Consider the following 16,496-nt stretch of genomic DNA (forward strand, 5'->3'; position numbering starts at 1 on the left):
GAGAAGAAGGCCACCAAAGACAAAGAGGCGCGAAGCAAAACGTAAGAAGGAAGTGAAAATTGACAAAGAGAACCTATATTTATAGGGGTAAAGGGCCGCGCATGAAGGGTCAAAAACCCAAGGGTTAAAAACCCAAGGGTTAAAAACCCAAGGGTCACTACGCGCGTGGGAGCCGTAACACTTGACCCTAGGGGACCCCACTTTCCCAGCTTTATCAACGGACGTTGCCACGTGGCAGCACCATCATTAAATATCCTGCAAACACATGCTGCGCAATAAATGTGTGTCTCTTCAAGGGTAAGTTGAAAAGACGCCCCTCGACGGAACCCGAGGGGCCGCGAAATCAAGGTAACAAGTCTGCGAGTCCTTCCCGGTAAAATGCCGACTGGACCCTCTCCGACTCGTCTAATATCCGACTGGTTTCCCAGGCCACAAGCCCTCTCGCCTTATCGGCTCAGGGCTGGAAGGCAAGTGTACCTTCCCGGTAAAATGCCGACTGGACCCTCCCCGACTCGTCTAATATCCGACTGGTTTCCCAGGCCACAAGCCCTCTCGCCTTATCGGCTCAGGGCTGGAAGGCAAGTGTACCTTCCCGGTAAAATGCTGACTGGACCCTCCCCGACTCGTCTAATATCCGACTGGTTTCCCAGGCCACAAGCCCTCTCGCCTTATCGACTCAAGGCTGGAAGGCAAGTGTACCTTCCCGGTAAAATGCCGACTGGACCCTCCCCCACTCGTCTAATATCCGACTGGATCGTCACAACGTACATCAACCCGGCTCTGGCTCAATTACACGCACCAGTGAGGGGCACTCGTCTTTCTCCCGACAGGTCCCTTAGTACGGGCCTTGCCGGTAAAATCCCGACTTGACTAACCACCACTTACCCCACGGCCTCAAGATAAGAATGGTTAAGGAGAATCCCGATAATCTCGGGGCCCACGAAGCCCATGAACAGAAAAGTATAAAACCTAAAACCCTAGAGCTAAGACGCCAGATTACACTTTTGAATGCTCTGGCTGTGAAGCTTGACCTAGGAAAAAACCCTAGTGCACCCCGTGGCCGGAACAATTTCAATTCATTTGTCTAACAAAAATAAAATTCACCCTAGAAATATTATTATTTTGAACTTTGAATATAATCAAAATCACATATTTATTTTTGGAGATAAATAAAATAAAGTTTAATTTTAATTGGATATTTGCTCATAATATTTTAGTAAAGAATTCAATACTCCCTCGTGAAACATCAATTTCAATTCCTTTATTCTCCCTCGTTGATTGGATTTGATAATAAGAATCTATTAAGCATCATTCTATTGATGAGGCTCTCTTAACCTAAAAGAGAATGTCGCAAAAAAAAGAATGAAAAAGAACCCTTCATAATCATGAACCTATCACAAGGAAAAGCAGAAACTCATAATGCACTTGGCTTTTGGAATAAATTATTACATTTTTAAAACAATAAAGTCATCGCGGCACTGAATTTTTTTATCCGAAAAAAAATATGATGTTTTTAATTATTTAAATATTATTTTTTTAATATTTTTTATTATAAAATTATTAGGATGTTATAAGTATTCTCAGCATCATTCATTATAGACATATCTTATTTAGTATATTTTTTTCATTCATTATATACATATCTTATTTAGTATATTTTTTTAGTAATTGATCTTATAAATCATCTTTATGATGTGTTTGGAGGAGGAATTTTAAATTCTTGGTATATTGAATTACTTTGATTTCAATTTCTATCATTCTTAAAATATTTTGTTTGGACAAGTCAATTCAAATTTCTTAAATTTTAAATTGTTAGGTTGGATATGATAGTTTGATTCCACTATGATAAAATTGATTTTAAAAATATATTTATATGTTGAGATTTTTAAATTAAATTTTATAAAAATAAATATTAGTTAATTTTTAAATATTTAATAATTTTAAAAATTAATATTAGATAATATTTAATAATTTTAAAAACATTTTTTAATATTCAATAATTAAAAAAATGAAGAGATAAGAGATAAGATAAAATATATAAGTGAAATAAGAAAAACAAATATGGGGAATTTCAAATTCTTACTTTTTTTGGAAGAATTTGAAATTTCACTATTTTAAAGAATTTCACAAATGCTTGGATTTTAAATTCCTTATAAATTCTCCATCCAAACAAGGTATTTCACTTCAAAGAATTTGAAATTCTTCAAATAAATGAATTACTCCATTTAAATTCCTCATCCAAACAGACTATTAAGCTTATTTCATGTAATTAATATATTTATCATTAATATATTTAATTTTATCATGATAATTATCTCCATTTTTATTATTTTTAATTAAAATAACAATTTCATTCATAACATTTTTAGCTTTAATATTATAAGATTTTTAACAAGAAAATTATCAAAGCACCTTTTTGAGAATCAATATCAATTTTAATTTGTTTATTTCTTTTCCATTCTAGATGATTAGGATATTTTTTTTATGTAACATATTCAAACACAAACAATTAGATAAGTATAGATAAAAAATTAAATTATAATCTATTATTTAAATTATAAGTTTTTAATGAGTAAGTGACAATAAGATAAAACAATAGTATTTGATTGCTTATTAACCTTCACCTTGAAATCTACATAAAAAAATTAACAATGGTGACATGTTACCGAAAAATTTGCAGTGTCTAACAAATAAGAATTTTTAATTTGATTTTAAGATTCTAGCATAGTATAAAAGATTACAAGAGAATACAGAAATAATTGAAAGGTTACATATAAAATATTTTATGATTATCTTTTGATTTGTAGAAATGATCTATACATTAAAAACTTTAAATTCAATGGTTAAATTGTTAAAATTTGATATAAAACATGAGTGGATATAAATATAAATATAAATATATATATATATATATATATATATATATATATATATATATATATATATATAAAGGAAAAGAGAAAAATTTCAAGACAGTCTTTCTTTATATTTAATACTACTGATTTATTTTTGTAAAATTATAAATAAATTTTTATTGAAAAATAAAAACATCACTTATGAATTGATTAATTTATTTTTTATAGTAATACTTTTCTTATATAATTTAATTATATAAATTTTATTTTTATATTTATTTAAATTATAAAAATTAGTGTCTCTCTAAAAATAGAATTTTACATGATCATTCACCTTGACTTGACTGTCCTTAAGACCGCCACTGAAAAAAGTTAACATATATAATTTTCTTTTCTATTATTTTTGGTGCAAAAATTTTATTTCCATTTTTGATTGTAGGTTAAACAAGGTGCATAAAGTTGTCCCATACACATAAGATTCCATCAAGTTATTGTCAATGATTTATCATATAATAGAATAATGTGTTGTTGGTGCCCACTTCCCCCATCTTGACCTTTCTCTCAATTCTTTTTGACGTGGTCATGATGATATTACAACCTTCTGCCTTATCTTTGCAAAAATCCTCCCATATGACCTTTTCTTTTAATCAAAAACAAATCATCAAATTAGTGCTTTAGGTTCGTCTAAAATTGAGATTTCAAAAAACTAATTTATCAGGAAAAAAAAATCAAACTAACCTCTTATAATTAATGTCATACTTTGAACTTCTTATAGTTTGGTGTCAACAATTTAAATTAGTTTGCATTTTAAGAATCTCACTCAATTGATTGAGTTGTGTAAGTGTTATATATATATATATATATATATATATATATATATATATATATATATATATAGTACTAAATTTGATTCTTTCTGATTAAAAAAATTATTTTGTATTAATTTTAAATAGAACTATACAAACTAATGCATGGGGCAAGTACAGTTAAATATTTTTATATATAGATATATATTATAAAATTTTCATATGTCTATTATTTTTTTGTTTTAATATTTCCTTTATTTTTGTGTTATTAATTTGGGAATTAATGCCGTAGTGCTTAATGAATTTTATTTTATTTAACAAAAAATGTATTTATGGAGCGAAATAAATTAGTGGGCCAAAATTGGGCCACATGGCCCACTGGAAGGTTGGTAGCAGTAGCACGCGGAAACAGAGACATGGTCATTTCTTATTTGTTAAGAAATAAATATCAACTATTGGTTACACATTTGTTACGTATTTTTTAATTTAAAGAGAAACTTCGTCACAGCTTCGACTCTTTTTTGACATTTTCTACAAAGTTGATGTCATTTTCTGTGTTTATAATAACTTGTGTTACTTTTTTTTTTTTTTTTTTTTTTTTTTTGCAATCAACTGTGTTAAAACTATGAAAAAGACTACTGTAATTTGTTTTAATATTTTTAAAAATAGACAGAGATACTGATACAGTGGTTCAAATGTAGTTAAATCGATATTGATAATCTAATAATAAAATTAAATAAAGGTTCAAAGATTTAAGTGTACCATGAAATTTAATCGTAGTACCTAGCTACTTGAATTTTGCTAGTATGACATCATATTTGTGACAAGGGTCTAAAGGTTTCTTAATCAACACAATTGCATCAGTAGAATATGAGACACATAACACGTCTAGGTATCCTCTATTCCATGTTAATTTGAGTTCATTGAAAATGACTAAAAGCTTGACCTTGAGTTTGTTACCAATGCCAATAAAGTTAATGTTTTAAAAATCGGATCCAAAACATTAATTTGATTTAATTGTGATTGAACTATAATTAAATTTGTATTAATAAAATAATGATATTAATAATGCATAAAATAATACTATATTATACTTTTATAATATTAAAATTAAAATAAAACATCATTTGATATATTTTTATTTTTAAAGTGTATGTAAAAGTCTAAATATAATATTTAATTTTAAATTTTAATAAAATATAACAATTTTAATAACAATTTTACATTTAAAGTTGAAATTAATATATATAAAACATAAAATATAAAATATCATGATAAAAAGGTTATAAATTAATATAAATGGGTAAATTATATCTTTATATAAAAATTATTAAAAATAATAAATAAGATAATTTATTCTATTTTATAATTTTTATTAAATATATTTATTTATCATAAAAATTGTAACACTGTAAGTTGAATTATTGTATTTTACCCTTTTTTTTTTTTTAATGATTTTGGTGCTTTAGATGTGTTGAGAGGACTCTAATAGTTAAGGAACTTAGTAGTTTGGTTAGTGTTGAGGGTCTTTAGTCAAAGATTTAGTTGACCCTTAGAAGGGAAAGTATTTAAGGTTTCTTTTGAGAATTGAGTCTCATAAACTCAACTTCTCAAAGACATTAGTGAAAGAGTAAAGTGAGAAAGTCAGGAATTTTGAAAACTTCTTCTTCTTTCGTCTAGATTTCTCGGAGGTGTGAGAGGTTCCTTTGATCCTAAGTAGTGTTTCAAGCATTCGGAGGTTGGGAATCTGAGATTGGGTGGTTGTGGAACTGGTGGAATTTTGGAGTTCATCCTTCTTCTCTTCTTTGATTTCGGTTAGCTTAGAGTAAAGGTAAGGAAAACTAGTAATGTTTTGATGAATTGGCTAAGTTGTATATTGATTGTTATATCAAATGTTGTCTTTCTGAATGGATTCAGATTGAATGTCTTATGATTTGGATGAGTTTTGGTGCAAGAATGGAAAAATGGTGAATTTTAATTATTGGTCATATATCATATTACATGTTGAAATCAAACTTGGCTTTAAGTTGCATATGTGACACCCTCTACCCCGCATACCATAACACATAAATAATAAAATATGAATAACATAATCTTTCATTATTAAAATACCAAATATATTCAGATAGAGAACACCACATCTATAACTTAAACAAATAACATAATCAACGAAAATTACAACGAAATAAGGCTAAGGTTTAATAATTTAATAGAAATAACATCCTAATCTAATCCTATCTACGCCCCGATGTCACATGTCCTATTAGAGCAAAGCCCAACATAGAAGCCTAAACTTCATCACCAACATCCTCAACCTCATGCTGATAATCACCTGTATAACGTTTAGAGGAAAACAATACAAAAGAAAAGGGAGTGAGAAACATCTCACTCTGGCTCACAGTGTAGGAATACACACCGGATAACTAAACACAAACAAGAAATGTATATGTACATAGCATAGATGGATTAACAACTATATCACATTCCACTCATCAAAGACATAAAAATATCAAGTTAACATATAACATTAAAATGCACATGTAATCGACACGGACTACATATTATCATGTATGTGGTGCCAGTAACACATATCACATGGCGTATTGCTGCTAGCAATACACGAGAGTAGTCTAGGAGTACATGCCGGGTCACACCCTCTACGCACTTTCACTAGAAGGACATACTACCAGGGTCTCGTCGGCGCACAAGATACATCCCATGCACACAATGGGCGAGATTGAGACTTACAAATTGAGCTATCCCCAAGTAGGCATGGCAATCTAACCCGCCCCCGTGGGTACCCGCCCGAACCCACCCCGATTTGGATGGGGAAAACCCGTGTTTATCGGGTTCGGGTTCGGGTTCGGGTTTTCCCCGATTGATAAAATCGGGGGCGGGGGCGGGGGCGGGGATGTTAATACCCACCCCGCCCCCGCCCCGCTTAATAATATAATTAAAAAATTTATATATATATATATAAACCAAAATTATAAATATTTATATGTAAAAATTTATATTATTTTACTTTTCTTTTATTTTTTTTAAAATTGTTCATATTTATTTAAGAGAAAAAAAGAAGAAAAAAAATAGGAGTGAGGGCGGGGGCGGGGCGGGGAAACCCGAACTCCGCCGGGGGCGGGGATGAGGACCCAGATTTTATCCTCGGCGGGTATTGGGGGCGGGGGAGGGGGCAGTTTAAATTTGTGGGGGCGGGGGCGAGGAACGTAAAACCCGCCCCTGCCCCACCCCGTTGCCATGCCTATCCCCAAGGACTAATCCCCAAGCTTTTACACAAGGGGGCCTTCCCTGGCGGTGTATTTCATATCGTACCCTTAACATTTATGCAAATGATGCACATCAATCATGACTGTATGCATTCTCATATCATATTATTATGTCTCATTTTCATATCACATCATCATGTCTCATTATCATATCACATCGTCATGTCTCATTGTCATATCACATCATCATGTAACATTATCAGATATCCTCATATCTCATGTCTCATATTCACATTTCACATTATCTCATCATATTCACAGTCTCCATAGAGCACTTTAATTCATATAAAAAATTGTCTATTTGTGAAACTAAACACATATTCGTACATATCATTCAACAAGGAATACAACAGAACAATCAGAAGGTAAAATAGAAAATATTATAAATTTGTCTGTTTCTCACAGGGTTCCTACAGGAACCCACAGAACATTCTAATTCATACAATAAACATTTAAAATAGTATAATTTACTCATACAATTACCTCTTCAAACAATCTCCTCTTACAATCACCAATGCATTCCCTTAGGGTTTCTCATAGGAACCCATAGAGATCTCAAATCATACAGTTATTTACATATAAGAAGACCAAATATAAGAAACATATATAATTGGGAAAAACCCCTCATAAATGAGCATACAACAAACATAGGATTGAGAGCCAATCCCACTACCCAACATACATTCCCACACCCAGAGCGAGGTTTCTCACTCCCCCGTTACCTGGATAAGCAGAAGACAAAGTTAGAGCGAAATTTTCTTGATCTCCTTCTCTTGGTTCTCCTTGGTCTTCAGAGAGTGTGTCTAAAAGCAGTGCCAGAGTCTGCTATTTATAGATTTCAGGAGTGGCCAGAACGACCTGTTTCGAATCCAGAACGACCCGTTCTAGATCCTTTCATCATGTGTTAACTTCGCATCTAGAATGACTCGTTCTTAAACCATAACGACCCGTTCTGGAGTTGGGTTTTAACTCACAATGGCCATATTTGGAACAACCCGTTCACAACTAGGGTTATAGGAATTTTTAGTAGTTTGGAACGGCCTGTTTTAGTTTGAGAACGGTCCGTTCTGGGCTACCAAAAATAAGTCTTTTTAGTAATTCAGAATGACCAGTTCCAGTTTAGGAATGACCCGTTCTAGGCTACTAAATAACCCTTATTGGGCTTTGAGCCTTCGTATAATCTGTGAAAATCGGGGTGTTATAGTATATGGTTGGTATATGAAGTTGGATGCATTGCATGTTTGGTTTGGCTATTTTTCAAGAGAATTGAGTTAATTTTTTAAGTTTGCATTCACAGATTTCTAATATGATTCCAGACGGCCCTCATCGTGTTGGACATGGCTCCAATCAGAGGTCTCTGTCTCAGTCATGCTAGGCATAGGATTGGTGGTGTCGAGTGTGAAGAGAAAGACTTGTCTCGAGTTGGGATGATACTGGGCATGATTTGAATGGCACTAAGCGTGAGAGCATTGGAAAGTCTCTTACTTGGTGACGTTAGACCCCAAATTAGATGGCACTAAGCATGATCAAAGCAAAGACTCTATTTATATGACACCGGGTGTGAGTCAGGTAGAGGATCTTTACTTGATATAAGGCTAGGCGTGGATTTTTCCATGCCAAGTGTGAGGCCTTAGGGGTTCCCCACCTCAGTCACGTCGGGCATGGGTTGAGTGCTATTGGACATGGACGAGGTAGACAGCTCCATGCTTCAATGGTGCTGTGTGCAAGGTAAGTTGGGCCAGACACTACAATATTTTTTATATTAGGCAATAATTTATAAATTATTTATTATTTTATATCATGCAACACAATAAAAAAATGTTTCCAAAATTTATTATTAACCATGTTTATTATTAAAATGAGAAGTTTATTAAATAAAAAAATTTAAATTTCTCCCTGTCTTTAATTCCCAAAACCACTAAAACAAAAGACTTCTCATCTTCTTAAAACAAAAATTAGAATCCCTAAAATTTGCTCATCACATACGCTCATTCATTCTTTGCACATTCCTTATCGTTCCTCTCTACATCTTTCTCATCACGCGCAACTGGTGTTGCTATTATTGAGCACTTCTCAAGTATGATTCTCACCTTCATATCTTTTTCTCTCTGTAAGTGATTGCTATTATTGTTATCTCTCTCATTGCGTGAGGCCGTAGATTATGTGATGTTGTGCATTGAGTCGGTGGGTTATGGGGTTCACAAGTGTACATGTGCGTGTACGATTATGGATTTATGAATGTATGGATTATGTGGGTTATGGATTCAGTGCGGTTATGGGTTATGGGTTCCGTTTGGGCATGTGAGAGGGTTTAGAGTAGGTGCGTGATGGACGGTCCTACAGAGAGAAAACGAAAACATAAATAAAAAGAAAAAATAATCGAGCATTCGAAGACTGTAATGCCACAAGTTTAAGTGTGTGGCTATGTCCTGCGGTTTCGTTTATGCTTTATCACCAACACTCAATTTTCTCTCTTGAGTTTTTTTTTGTGATATCTTTCTTTTTGTTTGGGGATTTGATATATTATTGATCAGATCTTTCAAATAGAAATCGTGTGTTTGTTAAAGGTGCGATTATTATTGTTTTAATTCAATTTTAATTTTAATTTACAGTTACTTTTTAGGTTTTGGGATTTTTTTTCTGCGATTAACTTTTAATGGTTTGCTTGCTAGAATGTCTCTATGAATTATGTCAATTTTTAGTCAAGATTTGTAATGGAGAAAAGCATTTTGTTTTATGCTACTTGGATTTATGACGAAGTAATATTTTAAATTGTGGGGACTTTTAAAACTAATGTGGATTTGTTTGATCGTTGTCATGTTTTAGTTGTATTTTTTTTGTGTTTTTAATTTGAAATAAAGGTAAGCAAGTTTTTTATATCCATATTTGCAATTATCTCTCATGGCTATTATGATAAACTAGGTACATGTAAGAAAAAAACAAGAGGGCTAACATGATGTTTGAAAATACATGCAAGATCATTCGAAGAACGTCAAGAATTTACCTTAGATGATGAAGAAGAATCGATTGGACCCAAAGACAAAGTAGTATATGACTTGAGTTATTTCTAAGGCATCATGGCAAGGAATCCAAACTTTTGCCCTTTGATTTATACAAATTTCAAAGGCTTGACCATGGATGAATGAGAACGGATATGAGATTTTGTTAATGCATGTGAAAAGTGATAGTAAATTTAATTTGCTAAATGCTCAATACTTATCAATGTTGATAATTATATTTTATTTTGTAGGAAAAATTCATTATTCTTGAGAAAGGAAAAAAAAGAAATATTTTCTCACATAAATGATGCTTGGAGACGCTACAAGAACTACATCAAGAGGAACTATTTCTTGAAATACTCAACTTTGAGAGAAAGGCTGAAACACTGTCCGAAGCATCTACCAGAAAATCAATATAGACAATTGATGGTTTATTGGAGAAAAAGTATTGTCCAAGTAATTAAGATAATTATATTTCTAGTTTTTTTTTTTTTGTTTCTACATGTTTTCATTGTTGTTGCTCTAGGCTACTGTTACTAGTCTCGATTCCTATTGTAGTTGATATTTGTAGTTGTTGTTTATGCTATTTTTATTTTATTTTATGTTATTAATGTTCCAAATGGTGTATCTAGTTGTTGTTTATGGCTGCTAATTTTGAATACTAATTATGGTATTTCTACTATTTTGGACCATTGTTTTTATTTTTTTTTGCTACTATTTCTTGGTTGATGTTGCATTTTATTATTGAACTTAATTTTTTTTTTCTTTCTATGCAATGCAATGCAAAATATAAGCCAGAAAAATGCTATCAATAGGACAAAGAAAAAATACATTCATCACATGGGTCCTACAAACTTTGCAAGGATTCATGCAAAATTGGTATTATATTTATGTTTATATGCGCAAAACAAGAAATTCCTGTACCTAGTGTGCATTTCTTATTATTCAATCTCTAATTTATGTAGCAAAAAATAAGAATGGAGAGGATGTCTCTCAAGTTGAAATGTTCATTGAGACTCGTCAGGGTTGAAAAGGAAAAGAGGTGGACAAAGATACTCAGATTGTGATTGTAAGTCTACTATTTCAATACCAATTTTTTAAAGTAGTCTTGATTGTATTTTAACTATAATGTTTATTTTCGTATAAATTAGACAAAACTTCAAGAATCAATCCAATCCTCAAGTAGTGCATTTGTTGAACAAGCTTTTCAATCAATCTTTGACAAAGAAAAACCCGATAGAGTTTGAAGTCTAGGAAGAACGATCACACCAAGTATGTTAAAGAAAAATGAAGAAATTGTTGCTTTAAAGAAACAACATTTTGTTGAGATAGGTACAATGGCTAAGATAGTTCAAGGACTACAATGTCTTATAAGATGCTTCCTAAAGGATATCAGTCCATAAATGGATGACCAAGCTTTGATAGTATATTGTAAGCAATGAAAATAATGTAGCACCTCCTTCTTCTGCCTCAACCCATATTCCCAATCATGATAATGTATATTATGCCTTTGTCAGGTTTGAAATTATATTTTAATTCATTTCATCTGAACCAATTATGAAAGTTTTCTTGTGTTTAACTAGCTTTAACTTATGTTAATTGTTGGAGATCGATTGGGGATTAATTCTATAAGTTTTCTACGTGAAAAAATATATTTATGTGTAGGAAAGACTTGATGATGAAGACCAACCTTATGATGATGAAGAGACTGAATGATGTTACTTACATGGATGGATGACTAGTTATGCATAATATTCCTAGAAGACACTTTATTTTGAAATTTAGAAATTTCATGTAAACTTTGACATCTTTGGATGACTTTATTTGGAGTTTTATGCTTTTGAATTGTCATATACTTGGAACTAATTAATGAAAGTAAATTTTAGGTTAAAAACCTCTTTTCGTCCCTTACATTATTTAATATTTTCAATTTAGTCCCACTTTAATTTTTGGTCTCAATTTGGTCCCCAATAACTTAAATCGTTTCAATTTGGGACTTCCGTCCAAATGATTTAGACGGAGTTAACTGTTGGCCACGTGGCATCTACGTGGATGCCACGTGGATGCGCACGTTGACGCCAAAACTTTTGAAAAATCTGAAACCAGAACGGCCCGTTCTGAAACCAGAACGGGTCGTTCTGATATTAGAACGGGTCGTTCTGATATTAGAACGGGCCGTTCTGTTTCAGAACGGGCCGTTCTGGTTTCAGAACGGGCCGTTCTGAATTCAGAACGGGCCGTTCTGAATTCAGAACGGGCCGTTCTGAATTCAGAACGGCCCGTTCCAGAACGCCATGCTTTTTTATTATATTTTTTTTATATCTATATTAATAAATATATAATAAATAAAAAATACAATAAATTAATATTTATTTATGAATAAAAATAATAAAAAATTAAATAAGACAAGACCTTCCAAAATATTTCTTTGATTTGAATTTATTCAGTTCAAAATCTTGACTAAAATGCCGCAATGTATTTCAAAAATTGAAAATAAAATTCAGGGTTTAGGGGTACCTCCTCAAGAATAGGTTGTTATTGTTGGGGTACATCATCAATGACTTTAAGGAAAAATACTGTTTCGTTTTATCCTTGACTGTATAGTATCAATTTGGTAGTAACACTTCAGTTTGACTAACAATGAAATAAAACTTGTTACCATTGTCCTTAGTGATACACTGCATCATCCTTAATAATATACTGTATAGCCCAAATGTTTAGCGATTGAAGTTATTAATCCTCATTAACAATATGACTAAATCTAGTGTTTGAAATGCTCTGTATTTTTCCTAAAAAAAATTGCTTTGTATTTTGGTTTTTGTGGCACGAAATTCTGGACCAGAACGGCCCGTTCTGAAACCAGAAAGACCCGTTCTGGTTACACTGTTGATGTGTTAATTTTGGACCTGGAACGGCCCGTTCCAGGTGAAAATTTTACACACCATTAAGGTAACCAGAACGGACCGTTCTGGTTTCAGAACGAGCCGTTCTGGTTCCAGGTGTATTCAAGTATTTTTTGATCCACCTACGTGGCATCTACGTGGCATCCACCTGGCATCCACGTGGCCACCAGTTAACTCCGTCTAAATCATTTAGACGGAAGTCCCAAATTGGAACGATTTAAATTATTGGGGACCAAATTGAGACCAAAAATTAAAGTGGGACTAAATTGAAAATATTAAATAATGTAAGGGACGAAAAAAGGTTTTTAACCTAAATTTTACATGTGTTTGGATTTCATTTTATAATTTTTTTAATTATTTTTTGAGGGCGAAATCAATTCTTTATTGATCACATGAGAAACATCCTCTTAAAGAAGAGGATGTACAAGAGGATTATCAATTCAAAATAATGTATAGTACTTCCTATTAATATGAGTTGTTTAATATACTATTTGTATTATAATTATAGGTACATATTACATATATATGATTTCACAGGTTAAAGTAAAATTTAATATATATATATATATATATATATATTACATTTATAACCATTTAATAATAGCATATGGTGAAGATTATTGCTTAAATAATGGTGTGTTATTGCCAATATTATAAGTCAATATAAAAATAACCATTGCGCATTTATTTAAATACTTACAAAATTGTAGCTTAAATTTAGTCTAAACCATTGCCTATATTATCTCATAGAAAACCTTTAAAAAATGTTCCCTAATATTGATAGCAATGGTCATAAAAGTGTTGCTTAAAAACTGACTACATTTCTAAATCCGTTCTTTAAAAATTTATAGTGTTGCCTTAAATAAAAGAAATCATTGCCAATGAAGATTATGAAAATCGTTGCTGAAAGTTTAGGCAACAGTTTTTTGACATTATGGGCACAAGTCAAATAATCATTGCATATTGGAATAGGTAATGGCTGATAAATCCATGCTTGAGAAAACGTTGCCAAACCGTTGCCTAAACTTTCAGAAACGATTTTTTGGCTTTCAACAACGATTTTTTATTGTTGTCGTAGACAACAAATGTTGTAGTGGGACATGGGTTATGTAGATACATGTTGTTTGATGAGTGTTTTGGTGAACATGAATAAAGTAATCGAATCTATTGCATTTTATATGATGTATGATGAATGTTGAGTTTATATATGTGGATCTATAATGAGATATGTAGATGTTGTATGAGGTATTATGATGATGAGCATTAATATACTATGTATGATTGATATGCTGCGAATTTCATGGTTAGAGTGTTAAATAGGCATTGGTATGCCATTATTGAATAAGACATTAAGCATTGGTATGTTAGTCTTGGATGAGGTGCATAACATTGGTATTCTAGTTATGATTGATGTGATTTGATCTCTATATACATTGACTCGTGGTAATGTATATAGATAATGTATGATGAGGCATTGATGTTGAGAATGTTGTAGGCATTAAAACATGTTGATTGACTTAGGACTAGAGGAGAGGGTGTTATTGAAAGTTGAAGATCTCATATAGGTAATCTTGTTTTAGTGCTTTAGGACGTCAATGGTTGAAAACCTTCCTTGAGTAGGTGTGAAACTCGTGGAACGGATTTTATTGAGTTTCATCTAGGTCCTTAGTCAATATGGAGTAAAGTATGAAGTCGAGGGCTATAACCCTTAACTGATTATTGGAAAGGTTGTGGGGTTCCTTATGGATAGTTAGTGAGTTAACTCCATATGTAACTTGGCAGTGCATGCCAAGGTCGTGGTATGCTCATAACCAACTATACTATTCCTGATGATGGAACCAAACTTTCCTATTGTACGTGGCGAAACCCGAGAAATCAAAGGTAGAGATTGGTATTCCATTTTATCTGTCAATCTTGGAGGCATATTGGACATGAAAGCATTTGAGTTGATTCAGTAGTGTTAAGTCACTTAGACTGCTCTAGTGTATTAGAAAATCTCCACAGATGGATGTATGATGACACATTAGTGGTTGAGTATGCAAATGATGTGGCATGGGTTATTATTGTTGTTCCTATGCATCGAATAAGCATATTATTTTGCTATATGATTGTGGTGAGTGTTTGATTGCTTAGGTGTTTTAGCTTTCAAACATGTTGGTGTTATGTGGTTTGGTGAATATTGTAAACCATGTGATGCATTTTGATTGGTTTATATGTTGATGAGTAATATATATGTTCCCTCCTATGCTTGTATGATGGAGAGGCTTGTCTATAAAAGAATATACAGTGTTGAACCTTGAGAGACTTATTTGTAAACAGAATACTTGGGTAGTGACATGAAGAGGCTAATCAAAGAACACTTGTGTTGAGCCAAAAATGGCTTGGTGAAAGACTTGTAACTTTGTTGAAAGTTAGTTGAACTCAATCTGGTTGGATTAAGAATTGAACGTAGCCTCAGTGGTTGTGGTAAACTAGTATAAAAGCTTCTCTTACAACGCCTCCAGCCTTTAATGGATAAGACTACCCAAATTGGAAGGATTGAATAGAAATATTCATTAAGTCCACCCAGTATCGCCTAAGGATTATAACACAAGGTGATGTTAATGTCATTAAGCTTGAAAATCTATATACTCAAGAAGATTACAACATCCTACAGAACAACACCAAGGCGTGCTATCTCATTGGATGCTTGTTGTCTTAAACTAAGGACAATAAGTTCTGCAACTACCCTATAGCCAAAGAAATGCGAAATGACATCAGGGTAACTCATTAAGGTACAAAAGACATAAGGCTCAAAAAAGTAGCTACTCTTTTGAGGCATTATGAGTTATTCTCCATGAAGGAGAACGAAACATTGAAGAGATGTTTGGACACTTCCAACCAATTCTCAATGGGTTAAAATCCCTAGGAATTGAGTTTTCAAAAGCTTATAATAATATGAAGATCTTAGAGAAACTACCCAAGATCTAGGAGCCCAAAGTCATAACAATCACTAAAGCTTGAGAGCTAAAGATCTTGACGCTTGATAAACTTCTTAGAGCTCTTTGAGTTCTTGAAGTTTACCTCAACAATAGGGATCACAACAAAGTAAACAATATTGTTGCTTTGAAAAGTTGTGAACCCAATAAGAAGAAGGAACGCGACAAAACTCTCAAAGTTGAGTCTGAGATACAAAGCTCAGACGATAGCTCTGAGAACTTTACAAATGATGAGATATCCCTCTTGTTTAAAAAGTTCAAAGACATACAGAAAAAGAAAAGGAAGGCTGAGGACCTTCCACAAAAAAGGAGAGATCCAAGAGGCTTGGATCTTTAGAGAACAACAACATCATTGGCTTTAAGTGTATAAAGCCTGGATACATAAAGGCAAATTGTCCCTCCCCCAAAAATAGATGGTATAGCAAGAAAAAGACCAAGAGGAGTCTAATGGCTACATGGGAGTATTTGGACTACATCAATAACAACTTAGAAGATGAAAAGGCAAACATCTATCTGATGGTAGATGCTGAGACAAATGTTGAGGTAAATTCTCAATCTAGCTTTCGTTCATCTGATTTTGATGAAGGGGAAATGTCTTATGACAACTTACTTGCCAACTCTCATATGATTTCTTGAGTACAAGAAACTTAATGAAAAACAAAAACTTCTTG

General features: G+C 32.6%; 1 long non-coding RNA gene across 7 annotated transcripts; it reads left to right on the plus strand.

The window, feature by feature from the left end:
- Window positions 1–8,514: 8,514 nt before the first annotated feature.
- LOC114917108 (uncharacterized) lies at window positions 8,515–11,995 on the plus strand. 7 transcript variants are annotated; one of them, XR_014427668.1, is made up of 5 exons: window positions 8,515–9,022; window positions 9,868–10,389; window positions 10,739–10,823; window positions 10,910–11,013; window positions 11,610–11,995. It is a non-coding gene; the product is annotated as an uncharacterized LOC114917108 (long non-coding RNA). The 7 variants fall into 7 exon arrangements; XR_014427666.1 differs by having other exon boundaries at window positions 8,516–9,022; window positions 9,868–10,400; window positions 11,610–11,994; XR_014427671.1 differs by lacking the exon at window positions 10,739–10,823 and having other exon boundaries at window positions 8,522–9,022; window positions 9,923–10,025; window positions 10,196–10,400; window positions 11,610–11,983.
- Window positions 11,996–16,496: the final 4,501 nt, after the last annotated feature.

Source organism: Cajanus cajan, chromosome 7 (genome assembly GCF_000230855.2).
Source record: "Cajanus cajan strain Asha chromosome 7, NIPB_CcT2T_4, whole genome shotgun sequence".
NCBI classification, from domain to species: Eukaryota; Viridiplantae; Streptophyta; class Magnoliopsida; order Fabales; family Fabaceae; genus Cajanus; species Cajanus cajan.